Below are 23,668 nucleotides of genomic sequence, written 5' to 3' on the forward strand. Positions count from 1 at the left end.
AAGGTCCCTTAGGACTAAATTATGGCACAGGACAGAAGAGTTCATGTACCTCTGGGGGAGAGTTGTGAAAGTATATTGTTGCCACTGCCATGTGGATGTAAACTGCTTCTGGTGGTCCTTTGAGACTGATATTAATAAGAAGGCATTAGCCAGAACAATAGCTGCATACTAAGTACCAGGAGAAGTATTCATTTGCTCAAGCAATGAAATCACATCTGGAATTGCAGCTGTAATTGGAGTCACCACCTGGTTAACTTTATGATAATTCACTGCCATTCTCCTGGATCCATCTCTCTTCTTTACAGGCCAAGTAGGTGAACTAAATGGGATGTAGTAGGAATCATGTCCCCTGCATCTTTCAAGTTTTGATGGTGGCACTGATCTCTGCAATCCCTCCAGGAATGTGATACTGCTTTTAGTTTACTATTTTCTTAGGTAATGGCAGTTCTAATGGTGTCCACTTGGCCTTTCCTACAATGATAGCCCTTATTCCATATTTCAGGGAGTAATGTGTGCATTCTGCCAGTTACTAAGTATGTCTATTGCAATGATGCATTTTGGAACTGGGGAAATTCACACAGGATGCGTCCAGGGACCCATTGGACCCACAGTGAAGCGTACCTGAGCTAAAACTCAATTGATAACCTGACCTCCATAAACCCCTACTCTGACTGGTAGCCCTTCGAAACACTTTGGGTCTCATGGAACTAGTGTCAGTTCCGAGCCAGTGCCCAGTAATCCCAACAAGTATGATTATTTCCTTCCCCCCAGCCCCCCATAAACAGTCATTTTTGTGAAAGGCCACAGGTCCCTGTGGGGAAGGCTAGAAGAAAGACTAACAGTATAGACCTTCGCTGATGTAGCAGGGTCCTCCTTCAAAGGGACCCGGCATCCCCTTCATTCAAGGGAGTGTGGGTCTGTAAACTGGCTCAGGTCTGGGAATTGGTTGAGTGATCATGACTGTCTATTCTGCTGTTCACCTGATCTATCATTCTTCCCCCTGTATAAATCACATAATTATTTAGTAGTTTTCCCATCCATTTCATTCCTAGGGACACCGTGGCTAAGAAGTCAAGGCCATCATTCCACACGGAACAGGTTGCCGTGATTACTCTGGAAACCTTGTTTTGTATCATAACCACGTCCACCCTGTCCCTGTTGATTCAGTGCTGACTCCTGGCTTCTACCATCACGGGGACCAAATCACCCCATAGTGGGCAAATGTCAGAATTTGCTTAGATCTGAGCTTGTGTCGCTTTGTTGCTTGTTCCTACAGCAGTGGGCTCAAATAATATGTGTCCTTTTGTGCTTGACTAGTTTCACTCAGCTAAAGTCTTTCAGTTACATCCGTGTCTTGAGGTGTTTCATGGGTTCATAGCAGTTTTTTAGGTATGTGCAGTATTCTTTTATATGTATACACCAGAGTTGTTTGTTTGTTTGTTTGTTTTAATCCAATCATGTACTGATGGGGATTTGGACTGTCTCCAGGCTCTTGCTATTATGAACTGTGCGACAATGAACCTGGGGGAACAAATGTCTGTTCATCACTTGCTTAATCTCTTTGGGTTTATGCCCTGTACTGGCATTGCTGAACCCTATGCTACTTCAGTTGTCATCTGTTTTAGGTTTCACCATCTCACCACCCACGGTGGCTACATGTGTCTATAAGCCCACCAGCAGTGTAGGTGTTCTACTTTCACCAAACTCCAGCAGTTGTTGTACATCTGCGACTTGAGTTTTGTTGTGGTACTTGGGGTCAGTGGAGGTGCCTGACAGACTCTGTTTCTCTAATCCTACCAGGAGAGGAGGACAGTCCACAGGGAGGTGCGGTGGGAGGGAAGCAGCTGGCCAGCTCTCCGTGCTCTCTGTGAGATGTGGGACTGTAACCGACTTAGGAGACAGTCTGTCTGGGGCTATTATAGCAAGGTGGCAGGTTGTCAGGAGGAGTGTTATAGATGCTGTTCCTCTTATGTTATTAGGGGTGTGTTAAAATCCTGAATGAGCGCACAGAGGTAAGTGCAACAGCGTGGTCTCAGGGATCTCTGTGGAGTTTAGGGCTGCGTCCTGCGCTTGGGAGACAGTCTATTTAGAATGTTGTACCTTCATGGAGAGTCACAGAACTAGGGTGAAGCGGAGAAAGGTGGCAGATGCCATCCTTCTGGTCCAGGTGAGGGAGGGGAAAAGTTAGGCTTTGAATGGCTGTGCTGAGGCTGAATTGCAGAGGTGAGCTCCTGGGGCTCCGTGGAGTGTGGCACTGTGACCTGCACTTGGGAAGCAGTCTGTCTGGGGACAATACACGATGCGGGTAGGTCGTGGCACTAGAGTGAAAATGTGTGTGAGAAGGGGGTGTTGGTAGCAGACATAGTCCCTCTCATCTTAGGAAGAGTTGGGGAGAGTTTGGGAGCAGGTGTGGTGATGATATAGCGAGCTCTGGAAGCACTAACTCGGAAGGAGGATTGTGAACCACAAACCGAGGACACTGGGATTCTAGGTGTAGCACCTGATTTTCCAAGGTTGTCCCCCTAACCTCTTGATTTTTGTGGTCTCACGATGGGAGCACAAGACTGGTGATTCTACAGTGTTTCATCTTCCCTGAAGTCTGTGATAAAAAGTTTTTTAAAGCTAACACTAACAAAGTAAAACAAAAAACGCTTGATCAAAAAGAAAGGAAAACATATGAAAAACTGGAACAAATTGTAAATGGATCAAAATGGAGATCAAATTATATGAAGTTTTAACCTGTTTTAACCTAACCAGCAAATATCCACTTGCCAATGCATTCTGCATAATATCAAGGCTTTTGGTATTCTGGTCCACGGTCAGATGGAAATCATCAGAGGCTGAATCCATGTGATTTTCCCTTCCCATTTTTTAAAAACTGAAACAGCTTTAAAATGTGTCAAAAAGAGAGGTCAAGTGATAAGAGATGACAATGTAACTTTACTACATCTGCTATATTAGACTTTACAAGGTTCTCAGTCTGCTAACAGGGTTATCCACACACTTCAACTATGATTAGAGGGAATTCAGCAGAGGCTTAATCCATGTGTGGACCGTGGAAGAAGGTTTAGACTTCAACTCTCACCCCTTACCTTCTGCAAACCAGCAGTTCACAAGTTAAACTCTAATAGCATTCTTTCCTTTAGATTTAGATTATATTAGTTACACTCCTTGGAGTCCACAGGCTGGTGTGCTTCTTCCATGAGGACTTAGTGGAGACCTCCCTTAGACGGCTGCTTGTTAGAGGACAAGCCTTTAAAAGCACAGATGCTATTCCTTCAGATACCTGGGCATCATCTCAGCCAAGCATCAGATGATCAATCCAGGCTTTTGAATTTGGCAATGTCATTGTTGTTAGGTGCCATTGAGTCAGGTCTGTCACACAGGACTTTAAGCATCACAGAGTGAAATTCTGCCCGTCCTGCAGCATCCTCACAGTAGGCCTCATGCTGGAGCCCATTGTTGCAGTCAAAGTGTGCACACTTCTCCTTGGGGCCTTCCTCTCCCTTGCTGCCTGTCCGCGTTACCAAACATTGTGTCCTTCTCCGGGGAACCAGCTCTTCTTATAGTATGTCCAAATATGTATGATGAATTCTTGCCCTCCTTGCCTCCAAGGAGCAAATACCATGTGTTTGGTCAAGTTCTCCTTAGATCTCAAAGTCAAACCTTTGCTTTGCAATACTCTAGAAGGATCTAGCGCAGCAAATTTATCTAAGGAATCTTGTCTTGTGATATCTTTACTGCTACTTCCATGAGCAATCATTGTGGATCCAAATAAGACAAAATCCTTGACATCTTCAAACTTTTCTCCATTTATAATGATGTTGCCTGTTTGTCCAGTTATGAAATTGTGGCTTTCTTTTCATCATATCTTAATGCAGATTGAAGACTACAATTCTTGATCTTCATTAGCAAGAGCTTCAAGTCCACATTGATTTCAGCAAGTAAGGTATGCTATATGCATATGGAAGGTTGTTAAAGTTTCCTACAATCCTAGAGAAACTGTCTTCTTCAGATAATCCAGGTTTGGGATGATTTTGTCAGCACACTGATTGAATAAGTATGGTGAACAGATACAAGAATGACATGCACCTTGCCTGATTTCAAACAGCCCAGCATTCCTTGTTCTGATTCCACAACTGCCTCCTTTAAAAAAAAAACAAACAACATTTTATTAGGGGCTCATACAACTCTTATCACAATCCATACATATACATACATCAATTGTATAAAGCACATCTGTACATTTCGTTCCCTCATCATTTTCTATTTTTTTACATTTTACTGATACATGTACAAGTTCCAAACGAGACCAAGACATGTTCTGGAATTTCCATTCTTCTCAAGTTATCTTTAGTTAACATTCACATAGTCAAGTCATTGGCCTGTGAGTAAAACAGTAAATGCGTTTCTGGTGCTCCCTGATTTCAGCCACGACACAATTGACTCTGGCCCTGCTCTCCCTTGCTGCTCATGCTCTTCTCTTTCCAACGGAAACGCTGGCACACCCCTGACAATGCCCTGCTGCAACCGCTGTTGGAGGGTATCAGCCACATGTAACTGGAATGTGAGATCAGTGATGTTGCTGTTTAGTTGGAGAATTCCTTCGGGTCACCTTTCTTTGAAGTGTGAACAAATATGGATCCCTTCCTGTCACTTCACCAAGTAGCTGTTTTCCAAATTTCCTGGAATAGAGGAGTGAGTGCTTCCAGACTTTGTCAGCCTGTTGGAACAGTATTGAGCAATAGTTTGTTCTGTTCATGAGGAGTATGGAGACTTGCTGTAACCATTGGACTCCAGTAACAAGGTCGGCAGTGTCAGATCCATCATTCTCTGTGGGATACACAGAGGCTGATTGCTACTGATAAATCCTTGTAAACATAGACACACTTAACCCTATATAGAGTTTGTATGCATCAGAATTGACTTAGTGGCTGTGGTTGGGGTAGTATTGCATTGTGTGCCTCTAGACGGTTTTATTCATCTATTTCCCTAATTTGCAGCATCATGCAAAGAGATGCTGGGAACAATCTAGTACTGAATTCCCTTAAAAACTTAACTAGGAATGACCCAGTTGCCAACCCATATTTCAAAGCGATTGGACCATTCAATCCTCCTCCAGTGTTAACTTTCATCCGCATCCAAAGTTAAATGCCAGACTTTTCAATAGTATCCATTTTGTGAGTATATAGTTTAATTGGGTATCTATGTTGTGTGTCACTGCTTTGTAATGATGTTGAGCACATTTGTGAATTTAGGTATGTGAGATAGTTGCTGTGATATTTTGCTTGAACTATTTATGCATGATACATATAAATCTTTTGCCTGCTCTATTAGAAATATCCTTCCCTATATGGGTTAATTAATTAATTTTAAAAATCTTCTGATTGTGGGCCCATACACCTTTTATCACAATCCATACAGAAATCCATTGTGTCAAGCATATTTTTACATTTTTGCTGTCATCATTCTCAAAACATTTGCTTTCCACTTGAGCTCTTGGTATCAGTTCATCATTTTCCCCTCCCTCCCATCCTCTCCCTCATGAACTCTTGATAATTTATAAATTATTATTATTTTGTCATATCTTACATTGTACAGCATCTCCCCTCACCCAATTCTCTGCTGTTTGTCCTCCAGGGAGGAGGTTATGTGAAGGTTCTTGTCATTGGTTCCCCCTTTCTACTCCACATGCCCTCCACCCTCCCATTATCACCATTCTCACCACTGGTCATGAAGGGACCATCAGTCCTGGATTCCCTGTTTTTCTAGTTACTATCTGTATCAGCGTACACACTCCTGTTCCAGCCAGATTTGTAAGTAAGAATTGGGATCATGATACTGGGGGGAGGGGTAGGAAACATTAAAGAAATAGTGGAAAGTTGTATGTTTCATCATTTGCTACACTGTTTCCTGACTGGCCTGTCTCCTTCCAATGACCCTTATGTCAGGGGATGTCCTGTTGCCTACAGATGGGCATTGGGTTCCCACTCCTCACTCCTCCTCATTCACAATGATATGATTTTTTGATCTTTGATGTATGATACCTGATTCCTTCGATGGCTTATCTCACACGCTGGTGTTCTTTTTCCATGTGGATTTTGTTGCTTCTGAGATAGATGGTCCCTTGTTTACCTTCAAGTCTTTTAAACCCAAAAAGCTATAACTTTTGATAGCTGAGCACCATCAGCTTTCTTCACCACCTTTGCATATGCACACATTTGTATTCAGCAATCTTGTTGGGAAGGTGTGCATCATGGAATGCCAGTTTACTAGAAAGAAGTGTTTTTGCATTGAGGAAGTACTTGTTCTTCTGCTACCTTAATACCAAACCTATAAATATATGCACATAGATCTCTTTCCCCATCAGCATATATAAATATATTTACATGCCTGTATTTGGAACTCTATAAATGCCATTGTCTCCTATTTTTCCTCTATTTCTGCTTACTTTCCTCTTGTCTCACTATCAGCCCTCATTTGGGTTTCAATAATTCCTCTTGGTTACATTGCCCTTGATTAAGCCCTACCTGGCCCCTTACACCCTTCTTGCCACAGATTTTGGATCACTTGTTGCTGTCTTGTCCTGAGTTTGTTAACAGCACTTCCTTTCCCCCATCTTCCCCTTTCCCATGTTCCCCCCGAACCATTGGTCCTGTTGTTTTCTCCAGATTGGCTTAAATTATTTTTATAATGCCTTTTGATGGACATGACTTTTTAATTGTTACTTATGTCCACTTTTGCATTTTATAGCAGTGGTCTTTGAGTGTATTTTCATGAATATTGGCCCTGAAGCCACAACTGAATTTTTCCACTCATTGGTTTTTGAGTTTTATCTTTTTAACATCACATTTGTTACTATCAACCAACTTCAGATAACTTATTTTTTGTGAGAAGAAAGCCAAAATTAAGTAGTCTTATTTACCATCAGAACCCAGTGCTGGTCCAAATTTGAAACTAGTGGTTTACACATGTCATATATTTCTGGGTTCTTTTACCCTATTAATCAATGCATCTATCATCATGTGCGTGTCAATAGTGTTCAGGAAATCTAACAAGTTTTCACAGACTCTGGGAATACTCTGAATAATATTGACTATTATTGTGTGAAATCCTGGTTTTAGCTTTTGCTAGGGAGGGCCTATTTTGAGTCTATCTTACTCTAAGTGTATACTTTTGAGTTAATTCCTAAGACATGACATTCTAAGACATATCTCAGTCTGGGTTTCAAGAAAAATGTGCTATGCTCTGTAGGTCCATCAACTTTCACGTTTGAGAAAGATGAGGCTTTCTGCTCCCATAAAGTGTGACAGCATTGTAAGCCTATATTGTTAGATTGTTATGAGTCAGATTTCTCTTGATGACAATAGATTTCATTTTTTGTCAGATGGCCTTGAAAAACAAACTCTTTCCACTCCACATTGGAGTGACTTCATTTTAAATGGTTATAGCTTGATCACACTTGCTTTCTACTGCATCGCTGTTGTTTACAATTGTCAATGTAGTCAAAAATGATTTCAGAAGAGGTTGAGTGCAGAAGGGAAGAATGTTCCTTAGTGGGGCTTCCTTTTGTCCTGTAATTTTATTCACAATTGCCACGCATTTTTTCCAAAAAGATTAACAACTCTGAGTTCATACCTCCTCAAAAATAAAAAAAGACTACTCATTCATGATTAAATGCTAATGGCCATGTCCCCCATAAAGACTTGGGTGTCCTTTTAGTGAAAAAGATAAGAAAAATGGATTTTACAGGGCTTTAAATTTATTCACAAATTTGTTTCTGCTTGCCTTTTATAATTCAAGTGGATGGGTTTTATATTTAATATTGAATATGTACATGTTATTTGTATTAAAGTAGGTTATATACAAACTTTATCAATTCTTAAATTTTCTTATAGCTAAGATAAATAAATCAGCTGGCATATAAATAATTTTTAATTATAATGGACTTTTATTACTGTATTCCTTCCTATACCTTTATAATAATATATATATGTAATTTTAACTATAATTAAAGAGCAATTATTCATGGGAAAAGATATTTATATGAAAATATATCTACAATTCCCTTGGAAGTAGCAGTTGAGAAGTCAAACGGTCTGTTGCATTTCTCAAATCTTTTTAAAATGTAAAGATCAATTATGTCACTTTCATTACTATGGTGTGACTGACCCAAGCTAAAGCATTTTGACTTAACCCACATGCATGTGGAAGTTAGATAATGCATAAGGAAGATCAAAGAGAATTGACATACTTGAATTAATATCTTGGCAAAAAATATTAACTATACCACAGACTGGAGAAAAAAGTGAACACATCTGCCTTGGGAAAAAAGATAGCCAAATGTCTCCTTCGAAGAGAGGAAGGGAGACTTGATCTTACATCCTTGCATATGACATAAGGAGAACAACAACATCAACAACAAAATGGCTTAAATATATTAAAATGTATGCTGTTTCTCCTTAATGAATGGACTTATATGATACTTATTTAGAAAAAGCAAACCCACTATTCTTGAGTGGATTCTGTAAAGGTTTCCAGAGTGTAATTACTTTTTTCTGTACAGTGGCTGGTGGTTTTGAACCGCCAAACTTGGGATTAGGTTAGTACCCAACGATGCTTGCCCCACAGCCCACAAAAGTGCCTTAGCCTACATATAGTACGGTGTACAACTCTTAAAAGCACAGCGTGCAGGACACACACACACACACACACACACACACACACACACACACATACACACACACAACCACCACTTCCTGAATGCTGCCTAGGGGAAAGGATGGCAAGAGTTGGTCTCAGGCACTTTGGACATGTTGTCAGCAGTGACGAGCTCCTGGGGAAGAACATCATTGCTGGTAAAGTTGAGGGCCAGCAAAGAAGGGGCAGACCTTTCATGGGATGAATTGACACAATGGCAGCATCGATGGGTTCAAACGTGGGAACAATTGTGAGGCTGGTGCAGGACTAGGTGGTGTTTTTCTGGTGAACCTCGGGCTGCCCTGAGTCAGAAGGGACTCAATGGCACCTAACAGCAGCTTGATATGGTTTCTGTTACAGCAACTTCAATGCTATTTTATAGCATCGAGTAGTTAAGTAAAGCAGTTCGTGTGACTGTGTTTCATCTGAACCTTATTTTCATACTCAACGTTGGCACTCCCACTTGTGAATACACTGTCTATATCATATGAAGCAATCACTCGTGAAAAAATATTTTCCATCTGAGATATTCAATGCATAATCTTCTTGGTTGTAGTTCAACAGTTAACAGAGGATCTGTTGTCAAAGAAAGTCTTTTAGAGGTAACAGTTCCCAAAAACTAACCCCACAATAAGAGTTTATTCATACAGATAAGATCTTATTAGAATCATTAATATATATGTAATCATTAAAATATAAATGAGCTTGTTGTGAATGCTTTTATACACTCCAAAACCCAAGCTGTATCTTCAACTTCATATTAAATGGGATTTCTGGAGAAAAACATCTTAATCAATATGGATATTTACAATGATAAACTTTAGATGATTACATTTCATGCTCTCAGCTTCTCACAAACTACCAATGCATTTTAGCATTATTACCTTTGCTTCCCTGCTGGACAACCACCTTACCCTTATTTTTACTAAACATGAGTTTTCCCATTATCCTTCATGTAGTCATCAATGCAATGATGGACTGCCAGAGAAGTACCCCACATTTATGGTGACAGTCTAATTATTTTTTAAATCATTTTATTAGGGACTCATACAACTCTTTTGCAATCCATACATACATCAATCGTGTAAAGCACATCTGTATATTCATTGCCCTCATCATTCTCAAAATATTTGCTCTCCACTTAAGCCCCTAGCATCAGCTCCTCATTTTTCCCTCCCTGCCCACTCCCCCTCCATCATGAGCCCTTTATAATTTATAAATTATTATTTTGTCATATCTTGCACTGTCTGACGTCTCTCTTCACCCCCTTCTCTGTTGTCTGTTCCCCAGGGAGAAGCTTACATGTAGGTCCTTATTATTGGTTCCCCCTCTCTACCCCACCCTCCCATCAGCCTGTCAGTATTGTCACTCTCACTACTGGTCCTGAAGGGATCATCCGCCCTGAATTTCCTGTGTTTCCAGTTCCTATCTTTACCAGTGTACATCCTCTGGTCTATCCAGATCTGTAAGGTAGAATTAGGATCTTGATAGTGGGGGAAAGAAACATTTAGGAACTAGAGGAAAGTTGTATGTTTCATCATTGCTATATTGCACAATTACTGGCTCGTCTCCTCCCTGTGACCCTTCCATAAGGGGATGTCCAATTGCCTACAGATGGGCTCTGGGTCTCCACTCTGCACCCCACCCCCATTCACAATGATATGATTTTTTTGTTGTTCTTTGATTCCTGATTCCTGATCCCTTTGACACCTCCTGATCGTACAGGCTGGTGTGCTTCTTCCATGTGGGCTTTGTTGCTTCTGAGCTAGATGGATGCTTGTTTACCTTCAAGCCTTTAAGACCGCAGTCACTATGAGCATTATAGAATGCCAGTTTAATAGAACAACGTATTCTTGTATTGAGGGAGTACTTGAATGGAGGTCCAGTCTCCATCTGCTACCTTAATAATAAACGTATACTTATATGCACATAGATCTATTTCCATATCCTCATATATAAATATATTTACATAGGTACATGATATTATTTAGACCCCTATAAATGCCCCTTTGCCTCCTAGCTCTTTCCTCTATTTCCTTTGATTTTCCTTGTGTCCCACTATCATGTTTAGCCTTCATTAGGGTTTCAATAATTCCTCTTAGTTACATTACCCTTGGTCACTCCCTACCAGGTCTTCTACACCCTCCTTATCGCCAATTTGGATCACTTATTGTTCCCTTGTTCCTGGGTTTGTTAATACCACTTCCTTTCCCCCCACCTCCCCCTCTACCATGGCCCCATGGAACTGTCAGTCCCATTGTTTTCTCCCCCAGATTGTTCATACAGCCTATCTTTAGACAGACCTGTGGAGATAATAACATGCACAAAAACAAGACAGAGCAAAACCAAGCAACAAAATAAAATTAAAAAACCCACAATAACACCAACAAGCCAGTGACCAAAAACAAAACACAACAATAAGAAAGAAAAAACATGTAGTTAGTTCAAAGACTGTTGTTGGCCTTGAGGAGTGTTTTCCAGTTGAGTCTGATGGGGCACCAAGCCCTGACCCTAAAGTCTATTTTGGGTATTCCCTGGGGACTGCCTTCCTCTTTTCCCCTTGCTGTTCTGTTATGCACCCGTAGTGTTTTTTCCTGTGTGGTGGGATCAGATCAGGTGGAATTCCCACACTGTATCTCCAGTGTTTTCCCATGTAAGGCTATGGATCAGTGTGCGATGTTGTGTCTCATAGTGGGACCAGCTATGTGATCTTCTCTGTGGATGGGCTGCTCTGAGCAGGTGTATCGTCCTCAAGGCTTGGTGGGCCATGATGTGCTCCACTCTCTCTTCCTCCCCCTTCATTTGCTCCTGTGTGCTCTGATGAGACATGTCTCTCTCCCTGAGCTGCAGATTCAGGGCTGTCCTCTGAAATAAATTCTTCTGGGGAAAGGGCAGTTCCATCCTATTTTTTATTAGTTTCCCGTTCCCATTTGATTATTCTAACTTATATGGGATAGTATCCCACTCCCCAGTACCTAGTGCTGTGGAACATATTTTTTTGACCTTATTTACCATCTTTGTCTCTTTGTTGCTGAAGCTTATTAAATGTGTTATTCCACTATTTGAAAAATGATTACTGAAAATTTGAGAGTTCATAATCTATTCTGGCTATGAGTGCTTTGTCAGACATGTGTTTGTGGTCTAGTTGGGGACATAAGATTCTGTTCAGATGTTATTTTCCCTGTTGAAAACAGGCCTACGCTGGGTTGACTACTTAAGCTTTTCAATGTCTTCACGTTATTCATAAAAACCAAACTCACTGCCGTCGAGTTGATTCCAACTCATAGCAGTCCTAGGTAGTGTTAGCTTTCCAACTTTGTTGATCTCTTTCAAAAGCTATTTGAGGCTCTTTTATTATCTATAGTACCTACTAGTATCTATCACTATATATTTATATCATTAACTTAAATTATATCATATAATTATTATTTATATATTTAACTGAAATTCTTATTGTGAACTAGATGAAAGGCTACAGAGCAGATCTTAGCCGTACATTCAATCATGCAAACACATTCAGAAGCAGTCATCCATTCAAGGTCCTTCCACTGCATTGCTCTGCATTCCATTTCCACCCCATGTTCCAATGCCCCTCCTTCCTTCACTCTCTGAACTGTGTCCTCGGGTAAATGGTGCCCTTTTGATCCTAAATGGTTGATTATTCCAATGCAGAGATATGTTTAGTTCTAGAGCTATCATCTTTTCCTCTTTAAATATTGACTAGACTTCACCAGTAAATCTATTCATCTGTTCTTGGAATTTTCTTTTGGGGAATGTTTTGATTTTTAAGTATGAGTTGAACTTTTCTATTAAAGTTAAGCATACCCATGTTATCTATTCTATCTTGATTCAGTTTAATTGGTTGGGGCTGCCAAGAAATTTGACAATTTACCTACATTGTTTAGTTTATTGGTTTTTTAGTTGTATAGTTTATTGGCATTGCTCATAATTGCTCATATCTCCTCAGTATGCTTTTAATATCTCTAATGCATAATAGTCAAACACTTGATCTCATTGTTGACACTCATAATTAAATTTCGGTCTTTTATTCTAGTGTGTGTAAAAATATTGTAGTTCCATTGGATTTTATCAATTGAATTCAGAAGCATATAAAAACTTAATATATTATGTTCAAATGGCTTATCAAAGGAAATAAGAATGCTTTATCATTAGAGAGATGTCATTGTAAATTTCCAATATCAGAAAATTTTCTTAGAGATGTTCAATTATAATTCACCTCATACTTCTGTTTCATTAATTGTCCTAATAATTTTTCCTTGGTAATTTTTTGTTCTGAACTTTTTTTTTGCTTCTGTTTCATTTGATTTTAATTTATTGTACTTTTTCTAATGATTCTGAAGTCATTTATGTGGAAAACCTTTTCTTTTCTGATACAGGTATTTAGAGTGACAACGTGCTTCCCAAATATCACTTACTGTGGAGGTTTTCCCATTGGTATGACGCTGAAAATTATGACACCAATATATGAAATACTAACGGGATCAACCCTTGTGGGCAAGTTTTAGCAGTCCTTCCAGGCTTAGATGAACTAGGAAGAAAGGCCTGGACATCCATTTCTGAAAGTTAGTCCCACCATATGATCAAAGCAAAACATTGTCTGAATCATTTCTATTGGACGCAAGTTCAAGAGGGATCAGTCATTCAGTACAGGAAGACATCATGGTGATAAGAGGTCCAGTGAGGGTGAGGGAGAGTTTTGTGAGAAGACTGGTACGAAGCTACAAGGCCTTGACTTTCTGCTGATCATGAAAATGATGAAGGACTGGTAACATCTCATTCTGTCAGAGTTGATGCTATGGCAACTATCAATCTATTTGTGACACAATGCTCATAATTCTTTCTAAGAAATTATCAGAAATTGAGTTGTCTATGAATCTGGAAGCCTACAACATGCTAGAGCTATACCTACCACGGTGCCTCTTTAATGCTTGTTTTCAATCTGCCTTGTCTCCGAATTATGAAATTATGAAACAGCATCTTTTCTCATTCAATTAATGTGGATAATTGTAATTACTTTAGAGTTTCACTTGCAAATGACTTATTATTGTATTGTATTGTCTTATTATTTGACTGAATAAAAAATGTTTCTTTAACACATGCTTATTATTTTGTTGTCCTTCTTCCTTTGGAAACATGTTCAAAGTCAGATATAAACATTAAGAATGATTTCTTTCTGAATCTGAGTTTACATATCCTGCCAATAAACAAGCACAATATTTGTGTAAACCAGTATATGTGACAGCAGATGGTAAAGCATCGGGATTCATTACGTGCTTGGAAAGTGGATGGTCAATTCAACCGACATGCATTAGTAAGGAATTTACTAAGTTTATTTTTTTATGACAGACTCCAAGTAGTTTCTTCACCTTAATGCTCTGATTTTAGGGAGTGGTAGGAAGAGGGTGTGGTTGACATAGTTCCACTTCTAATGATGAAATTAAAAGATATAATGCAGAAATTATACATAATATAGAAATAATGAACAATATCATATACATGATATGAAAATTACATATTATATGATATATAGAATATGGAAATCCTAAACATATGAATCATTTATAATGTGGAAACATACACAATGTTGAAATCATATATAAAATATAGAAATCATAAATATAATGTAACAACCCTATAGAAAATATACTTCATATATTAAAATTGAAAAATCATATATATTGTAGAAATCATATGTAAAAGGATTTCTAGATAAAATATGTAAAAATGCATCTACTATAGAAATCATATATGTAATAGAATAAAGAAATATATTTACCATTAGACGTACAAGTCATTTTCGACTTTTTGACAAAATTACTGGTAGGATCAAAGATCATTCCATCTTTGGAGCTCAAGGTTTTACTAATTCAAAACAATCCTCACATTTTGAAGCTAGTTAGTGAGCTTTATGTATAACCTGGAGTAAATATGGTTTTTTTATTTGAACCTGTAAACACGGGTTTGTTTGTTTTTTCCATTGAATTTTTTTTCCGTTATGCCTGTGTTTAGGTGACTAATCTTCTATTATGGAGTCCTTTCTCCTAGACATAGAAGTTATGTTTTTAAATATAAAGGGAGTATCCATGGTACAGAATTCCAGAATAATCTTGCCTTTAAAATGTAAGCAATTCATTTAAGAGGATGCCAACCTACGAAAGTCCATATGGCCCTTTTGAAAAATCTTCATTTTTGTTGAGGTAATATAAGGGAGGAGCATTCTTACAGTATTAAATTCATCATGATAAAAATTTTGTCTACTCCAATGCCTAGATACTTATAAAGGTACTCTACCAATAAATCAAAGCTCTGGGAGGAGAGTTGGCTCAGTGTAAAACCGCTAACCCTAAGGGCTGCGACCCAAACCCACCTGTCTAGGGGAGAAGCTGAGTCTGTCTGCTCCCTTGGAGATTTACAGAGCCTTTGAACCCCGCAGAGTGTGGGCAGAGTGGGAAGGACTCAGTGACCACGGGTCAGAATACTTTACTCACTGAAGTTTCATATATCCTTTGGCCCCTGAAAAGTGACTCGACAGTGTTGCAGAAGTATATCTATATGAGTATAGAATTATTTTTAATTTAAAAACGTGGGGAGTGCTTTCACTATTGATTTAGGTGGTGATAAAATTTAATCTCATAGCAACTTGTTTTATCCTACATTGTAATAAATATCTATTACAAGACCCCTTTATGAGAGAGAAAATGTCATATGACATCTACATATCCATTTATCAATTTGCTCTAGCATATATATCTCAAATGATCATTAAATTGTTATTTTTAATTTTTTAAAAGGTTACTATGGTTTGCTGAATTAAACTCTATTGACCTTTGATTTTACCAGGGTAGGACATAATTACAGGAACAAATAGAATTGAGAAAACACTACTTAATGTTATTTTCAGACGATTTAAGGGAAGTACAGAATGCTGACAACATAAACATGCATTTCTAATGTAATCATAATTTAGGAGATAAATTCTTAAATCATCTCAGATGACCTTAAAAGATACATAGTTAGGTAGAATGTATTGTTTCTGAGATAAGATTTATTCAGTTGGTTTGTGCATTAAATAACATGAAATGAAATCCTCAACTTTACCAAGCAATAGAATCTTGTGATGAGCCAGTATTTGAGAATGCCAGAGTCAAACGTAATGGCACATGGTTCAAGCTTCATGACCAGCTGGACTATGGATGCAGCGATGGCTATGAAACCGCAGGTGGAAGCACCACAGGCTCTATAGTATGTGGTGAGCATGGCTGGTCGCACACACCCATCTGCTATGGTGAGTTCTTTACCTGTTTGCTTTTTCTTTCTATCTTCATAACTTTCAGATAATATAATCTACTTCCATGCATTTCTTTTCAAGGTGGACTTTTTATTATCTAGAAACATTGTTCAGGAATAATGATTTAAACCAAGCTGTCTCCTTCTGATTTTATGTAAACTGGGAAGAAATAGTGTTTGGAGACCAAAAATAATACTCTGTTTTTAAAAGAGCGCATAATATATGTTTTCTAATACAACAGACATTAGAGATTTGTCATTAAAATGAATTTTTAAAATAAATCCTACATCCAGGACTGGGGGAGAAAACTGCGACCAGATAGGACTCATCTGTCCTGAGCTCCTGCTGCCAACCAGAAAATTGGGAGGTAAAGGCTTATGTAAGGTCTCTCTCTCCTGGCTAGATTCCAACCTCGGTCCTTGGCTCTGCAAGAGAAAGAATTCACGCCAAAGCCGGGCTCGTGATCCAAGTGAATTTAATGAGAGTTAAAAGAAGCTTCAGGTTTTACGCGGCACCCATGGGATTCCTTTTGACCATGCGGCCAGGCAGAGACTGCTCAGGGTCACGCAAAGATCTCTCTCCCAAGTTTTCCTCCGAAAAAGAAGACCAGACCAGCCCCTCTCCCTCTCGATTCCTGCCTTTTCAAGGATTTCCGGGGAAAGTGTGGTGAACAACCCCAGGTTGGTCCATTGGCTGAATTGCAATCAACTGGCCCAGGTGGGCTGCTCCAGGTTTAATGCCCATCCATACCCACCAGCGGGAAAATCTGCTTTGTCCTGTGCTGGCTCTCCTGGGAATGCGTCAATGGACATCCCAATCCCTAGGCTAAACTACCTAACAGTAAGGCGAAGGAAACAGGGAGGTGGAGTCCTGAAATTAGAACTAGCGTACCAGGGTGGGATTTCCACTCACAAAGCAAACCACAAACGTTTTAAAACCCTCCTGTTTTGGCTAACCCACAGGCGCTGGCTGTGCCCTTGCCGGAGCAGAGATTTCTGCAGGCAGATGGCGGAGGAGAGGGGACAGTTCCCAGACATGAGGGGAACCCCACTCCAGAGCTCTCTGCGTGGCTGCCTGTCTTGAGCTCACAGCCAGGGGAGTGGCGGTGGGTAGTCATAATTTAGAGTAAAAAAGAAAATATATTATTACCTTAGTCATAATTTAGAGTAAAAGAGAAAATATATGATTACCTTAGGAAGTATGGGAGAAAATAGGCGGAAAGTCGGGAGTTCAGGGAGCAAACCTAGTTCCAACTGGCAGAGAAGGAAATAACGCCCATAATACGCTGGATTTCCCCCTCTGGGGGTCAGCCTGACAGCCTCCAAATCGGAGCACATCGCGAGGAGAAAAAGAAGGGTGAAATATATATTATTGGTTTAAAATTCAATCCCCAATCTGGTTGCTCAGCTCCAAGGAGCACATAGGTGGAGGTCATTAACAAAACTCAGCATAAGAAGCAACCTAGCTAAGGAATGCCAGAACTCAGGTACAGGGCCTGGCGTCTTTTAGCATAACAAAGACCCGCTATAGCAAAAGTCAGCTTTAAACAGCAGGAGCTGCAGCCTAGTGAAGGTGAGAGACAGTCTCATTTGATGTTATTCTAGCTGGCCAGGGGGTAGAAAAAATAAAATAAAATTCTCTGATCTAGTAAGCACCAGCAGACTAGATAGGACAACAAGCCCAGCTTCCCTCTCAATGATTCTACACATAACTGGGGAGGCCCTGCCTGTCCTGGGGCCCTAGAGAGGGCTGAGGGAACACCCCAGTGCCCCCCTCCCAGCCCCTGCTACAGTGCTGTATACAGCACAAGGCAGGTACACCAGCAAACAGAAGCACCCAAGTGACCCCTGGCCTCTGTGCGAGCTTGCTTTTGAAGTAACCCCACACAGGATCTGTGGAACCCTACACCAAACGGGTACACCACCTCACTACCTGGAGGAAGAGTTGGAACTCCTCCAGCCTCATGGACAGGCGATTAAGCTTCAGTTATTTCCTTACCTACTACTCTATTTCTTCTCTCTATATCCACTAGCCCTTCTAACTTTTCCATTGCACTCAGTCTCAACAAGCTCAGGTTTGTGTTGGGGTTGTATTTTCTCTCTTTCTTCTTTATCCCTCTTTTTTTCCCCTTTTCACCCTCTTTCTCTTCTTCTCTCCCATTCTCTCCTATCATATGCCACAACTGGCTTTCAGGTCACTACCCTCCGCTTAGGGCAAATCAACCCAAATAGGAGGAGGAACTCCAGCCTGCCCTCCGTGGGAGTGCTGTACATCAATCAAGGCACCTGGGACAAACACCTACACCATGCTGCGCTGCTGAGGAAACTACCGTCAGAACACTAAGGCGAACCCGTCAACTAGGGCAATTCTGCCCAGCACCACTGGGTCCCGGAATTTAAAGGGCACACCAACCTATTATTTGGGGCCAGGGTCTAAACCCCTCTGGCCCCACATCCAAGAAATCAGGGATCAGCTATCTCTTTATTCTTTATTTCATCCGCTCCTCTCTCATCCCTCTTTACCATCACAGCCAACACTAGTGAACTCAGTTGAGTTTATTTCCTTCTTTATCTTTAGTCTCTTTTTCTTTCTATTCTCTCTCTTTCTTTGCTCTCTTTGACTCTCTCTCAGCTTGTATGATTCTCTCTGCTCCCTCTCATTCCTGTACATAACCCTGCTGGTTCCCAAGACCCCTACACTCAGCCTAGGGCAACCCTGTCCTCCCAGTGGGCAGGCTGACGCTTAAAACAGTGCTGCACACAGGACAAGTGGGTGCTACACACAGCACAGCACAGGGTCAGCTATTTCTTCAACTATTTTAAAAATTCTCTCTCCTCCTTCCTTTTATCTTCTATTTTTTCTTTCATTGCACTCTTACACATTTTCTCCTTTTCTCCTCTCCTTTAAGGTCTTCTTTATTTTATATCACAGCCTCATCAGATTTAGTTCTCCTTTTTAGTTGTTTTCTTTTCCTTCTTTTTTGGTCCTTTTTTCACTTTTTTCTACCTTTTTTGTTTACTCTGTGCACTTTAGATATACGTGGGTGAGTGTCCATTTGTTTGGCATTATTGCCCCAATGTGTGTCCTCCTCTTTCTCTCCTTTTCCTCTCATTTCACTCTATTTCCTACCACAAGACACTAGTGTCCTCCAGGCCACTTCTTTCTGCATAGGGCAACTCTGAAGATCCAAGTGGGGGAGACCCCCACCCACATTTATTGGCATGGAAAGCAGTTGGGGAATTCATGCCAGTCCAGTTCTCCCCTAAATGAGTGGGGGCATTCCCAGCCTTATTCCTGAGGCCCTAAAAGTGTATTGGGGAAGCACCTGACCACCGTTAGTGGAGCTCCACGCTACTGCAGGAACCCTCTCCCAATATCCAAGGCAATCTTTCTGCCTACGGTAATTCCCTGCCAGCTACAGAGCTCTACACCTAGGAGTATATACCCGCATGCCCTCCTCAGCAGTACAGCTACAGAGAAAAACACCACAGGACAGCCAAGGTGCCCCAAGAACTGTGAAGCCTACTTAGAAATAGGCCAGGGAAGCGATGCCATTGTGGGCCCACAATGATCCGACCAATGTTACATGAGAGGAATATCCAACACACATTTCAAGTAACAGAATTCTGGTTGACTAGGATAAGGGTGAAACCACAGGAAGAAATAGCGAGAGCCTGACCCCTCAGAACAGCTACCGGCAGGTAGTTCATAGAAGGACTCATACAAATCCCTCAAGAGAGAGCCCAGGGATCTTCAACTCAGGAAGATTGCTCCAGGCTCCTCTAAAACAACACGTAAACAGCAACCAGTTCCAAGAGCTTCAACAAAAAAGCAAGAAAAACAGAAAACAATGATGGAAGAAGTCATGAACCTAACGATGTACATAGAAGAAGCAGATATTGACCTGCCACAAAAAGAAATTTTCACTAGGCTGCTTAAAGTCATAAAGGATATGAAGGAAGCAATTCAGAACAAAAGATGAAACTATAGAGGAGATAAAAGCAACGCACCAAAGGGAAATACAAGAGTTAAGGAATGAAATAACAGAATCCATGGACAAATTGACAGACCTAGCGAATAGGCTTGAGGAAGCAGAGAATCGCAACAGGGACCAAGAGGATAACCAAGTAGACCTTAGCAAACAGGAAAAACAGTCAAATAAGACAATCAAAGAAACTGAGGAAAACTTGAGAGCCATGTCAGATGCTATGAGATGAAACAATATTAGAATAACTGGACTACTGGAATAAGACACAACAAAGAAGTCAACAGCGACAATAGCAAGGGAATTCCTAGAAGAAAACTTCCCCAGCTTAATTAATGCTAATCAAGCAGCCACACAAAAGGCTGAAAGAACACCAGCCAGATTATATCCCAAGAAGAAGTCACCAAGACACATAATTGTCAAATTATCCAACTATGAGGAAAAGAAGATCATAAAAGCAGCTAGGGAAAACCAAACAATCACGTATAAAGGTAATCAAATAAGAGTATGTTCAGATCTATCAGCAAAAACGATGAAGAGGAGGGAATGGAGTAAAATATTCCAAAAATTGAAGGAAAACAACGCAAACCCAAGAATACTTTACCGAGTAAAATTATCTATTAATATAGAATGAGAAGCAAGAGTCTTCCCAGACAGGCACAACCTCAAAGAATATATAAAAACAAACCCAGCCCTACAAAAGATCCTTGCTCATCCAGTATTGGCAGAAGATCAACACCCACCAAGGGCAAATAAGAGACCAGCATCTAGAACATCTCCACCCATAGGGCAACAAAGAAGACACAGTCCCCCAAGGTAGCAACAGCTCGTTATTGGAAAGAAGGCAAACATAATCCACTCACACAAAACAAGCGGATAAGACAAGTAGATATTAAAATATCCATCACAAGAGGTACAATGTGACATCACTGAGTCTACAGATAGATATAATAACACGGAATATCAATGGCCTGAACTCAGGCATTAAAAGGCAGAGGCTAATAGACTGACTCAGGAAATACAACCCATCGATTTGCTGCCTCCAGGAGACTCATCTCAAGCTTATAGACAAAAACAGGTTGACAATTAAAGGCTGGAAAAATATATACCAAACAAATGGTAATGCAAGAAAAGCAGGGGTAGTGATCTTAATATCTGACCAAAATGAACTTAAGATACAGGCCATAACAAGAGACAATGAGGGGCACTCTATAATGCTCAAGGGAACAATGGACCAAGAACCAGTGAGCATAATAAACATAAATGCACCTAACGAGAGACCTGTGAAATTCATGAATCAAACACTCCAAAAGATGAAAAAAGAGATCACAGGCTCAACAATTATAATTGATGACTTTAATATACCACTCTCTGATAAAGGTAGATCGTTAGGAAATAAACTCAACAGTGAGGCTATGGATCTAAATAGCACAATTGGACGACCTGACTTGATAGATATTTTCAGAGCTTTCCACCCACATGCAAAAAAATTCACATTCTTTTCATGTTCACACGGATCATATTCAAAAATAGACCACATGCTGGGACACAAGTTGAACTTGAGTAAATACAAGCACATAGGGATTATATAGACATCTCTCTCCAATCATTGTGCCATAAAGCAGGAAATTACAGGACAGTGAAGAAAACAAGGGTCAAAAATTGGAGAATGAACAATTTCCTATTGCAAAAGGAGTGGGTATTGACCCAGATCAGAGATGAAATCAGGAAGTTTCTAGAAACTAATGAGAATGTAAATATGACATACCAAAACCTGTGGGACACAGCAAAGGAATTTATCAGAGGATGGTTGAAAGCAATAAATGCACACATTAAGAAGGAAGAGAGAGTCATGGATGATATGCTGACACAAAACTTACACCAACTAGAGCAGAGTCAACAGAACAACCTACTAATAGCAAGAGGATAGATATAATAAAAATCAGAGCAGAGATACAGGAGAGTAAAAACAAGAAAACCATGGAAAAAATTAATGACACTAAAAGTTGTTTCTTTGAAAGAATTAACAGAATTAATAGACCTCTGGCAAACCTAACCATAGAAAGGAAGGAACAAATGACATTTGCAAGGATGAGGGATGAAACAGGGGACATTACAATAGACCCTAGTGAAATCAAAAGGATAATTACACAGTATTATGAAGGTCTATATGCTAATGAATTCAACAATTTGGAAGACATGGACAAATATTTGGAAACCCAATCCTTCTCTAGGTTATCCCAGATGAATGTCAACAACCTCAACAGACCCATAGCAAAGGAATAAATCGAAAAGCTAATGAAGGGATTATCAACAAAAAAAATCCCCTGGGTCAGATGGCTTCACAGGAGAATTCTACCAAGCATTCACAAAAGAACTGACACCAATCCTATACAAACTCTTCCAGAACATAGAAAAAGACAGAAAACATCCAAACTCTTTCTATGAAGCTAGTATAACTTTGATACCTAAAGCGGGCAAAGATGCCACAAGAATCGAGAAATATAGAACAATATCTCTAAAGAACATCAATGCAAAAATCCTTAACAAAATACTGTCCAATATAATACAAAAGCATATCAAAAATATAATTCACCACAACCAAGTGGGATTCATACCAGGGATGCAAGATTGGTTCAACATATGAAAGACCATCAGCATTATTCACCGAATTGGCAGGAAAAATGATAAAAACCACATGATAATATCAACAAATGCAGAAAAATCATTCAACAACATCCAACACGCATTCCTGTTTAAGACACTTAAGAAGATAGGAATAGAAGGAAAATTCCTGAATATTATACAAGCCATATATGAAAAACCAACAGCTAATGTGGTAGCTAACGGAGAAAGGACAAAAACAAATCCACTGAAAAAAGGGGACCAGACAAGGATGGCTCTTGTCCCAACTCCTCTTTAACATCGTACTGGAGGTCCTAGCTAACAACATAAGATAATGGAAAGATATTAAAGGTATTCAGCTGGGGAAGGAAGAGGCGAAATTATCATTATTCGCAGATGACATGAGTCTATATATTGAAGATCCCTTAAACTCCACAAACGGAGTGTTGGAAGCAATAGAGGAATATGGCAGAGTGGCAGTATACAAAATTAACAAACAGAAATCTATTGGACTGTTCTACACATCAGACAAGAGCACCGAAGAGACGATTAAAAAGGTAGTACCCTTTACAACTGCCAAGCACAAATTGAAATACTTAGGGATATACCTGACTAAAAAAACAAAAGATTTGTATAAGGAAATTTATAAAACACTACTTCAAGAAATCAAGTGCGACCTCAACAAATTGAAGAATATCCCATGCTCGTGGATTGGCAGACTGAATATAGTAAAGATGTCAGTTCTGCCCAAGGCACTGTATAAGTTCAATGCTATCTCGATACAAATACCATCATCCTTCTTCAAAGAATTGGAAAAACAGATTACCAACTTCATAAGGAGAGGGAAGAAGCCCAGAATTAGCAGAGAACTCCTCAAGAAGAAGGACAAAGTGGGAGGGCTTGCTCTACCTGATATCAGCATGTATTATACTGCCACAGTAGTCAAAACAGTGTGGTACTGGCATAATGACAGATAATCAGACAAAGGAAAAGAGCTGAAGACCCAGAAATAAAAAAAAATAACAACATATAGGCAACTGATCTTTGAT

At 39.8% G+C, this 23,668-nt stretch overlaps 1 pseudogene; it reads left to right on the forward strand.

The window, feature by feature from the left end:
* Window positions 1-2,299: 2,299 nt before the first annotated feature.
* The window catches only part of LOC142439464 (enoyl-CoA delta isomerase 2 pseudogene), a 32,886-nt pseudogene continuing 11,517 nt past the window's right edge, over window positions 2,300-23,668 (forward strand).

The sequence above is a fragment of the Tenrec ecaudatus genome, chromosome 1 (assembly GCF_050624435.1).
Source record: "Tenrec ecaudatus isolate mTenEca1 chromosome 1, mTenEca1.hap1, whole genome shotgun sequence".
NCBI lineage: Eukaryota > Metazoa > Chordata > Mammalia > Afrosoricida > Tenrecidae > Tenrec > Tenrec ecaudatus.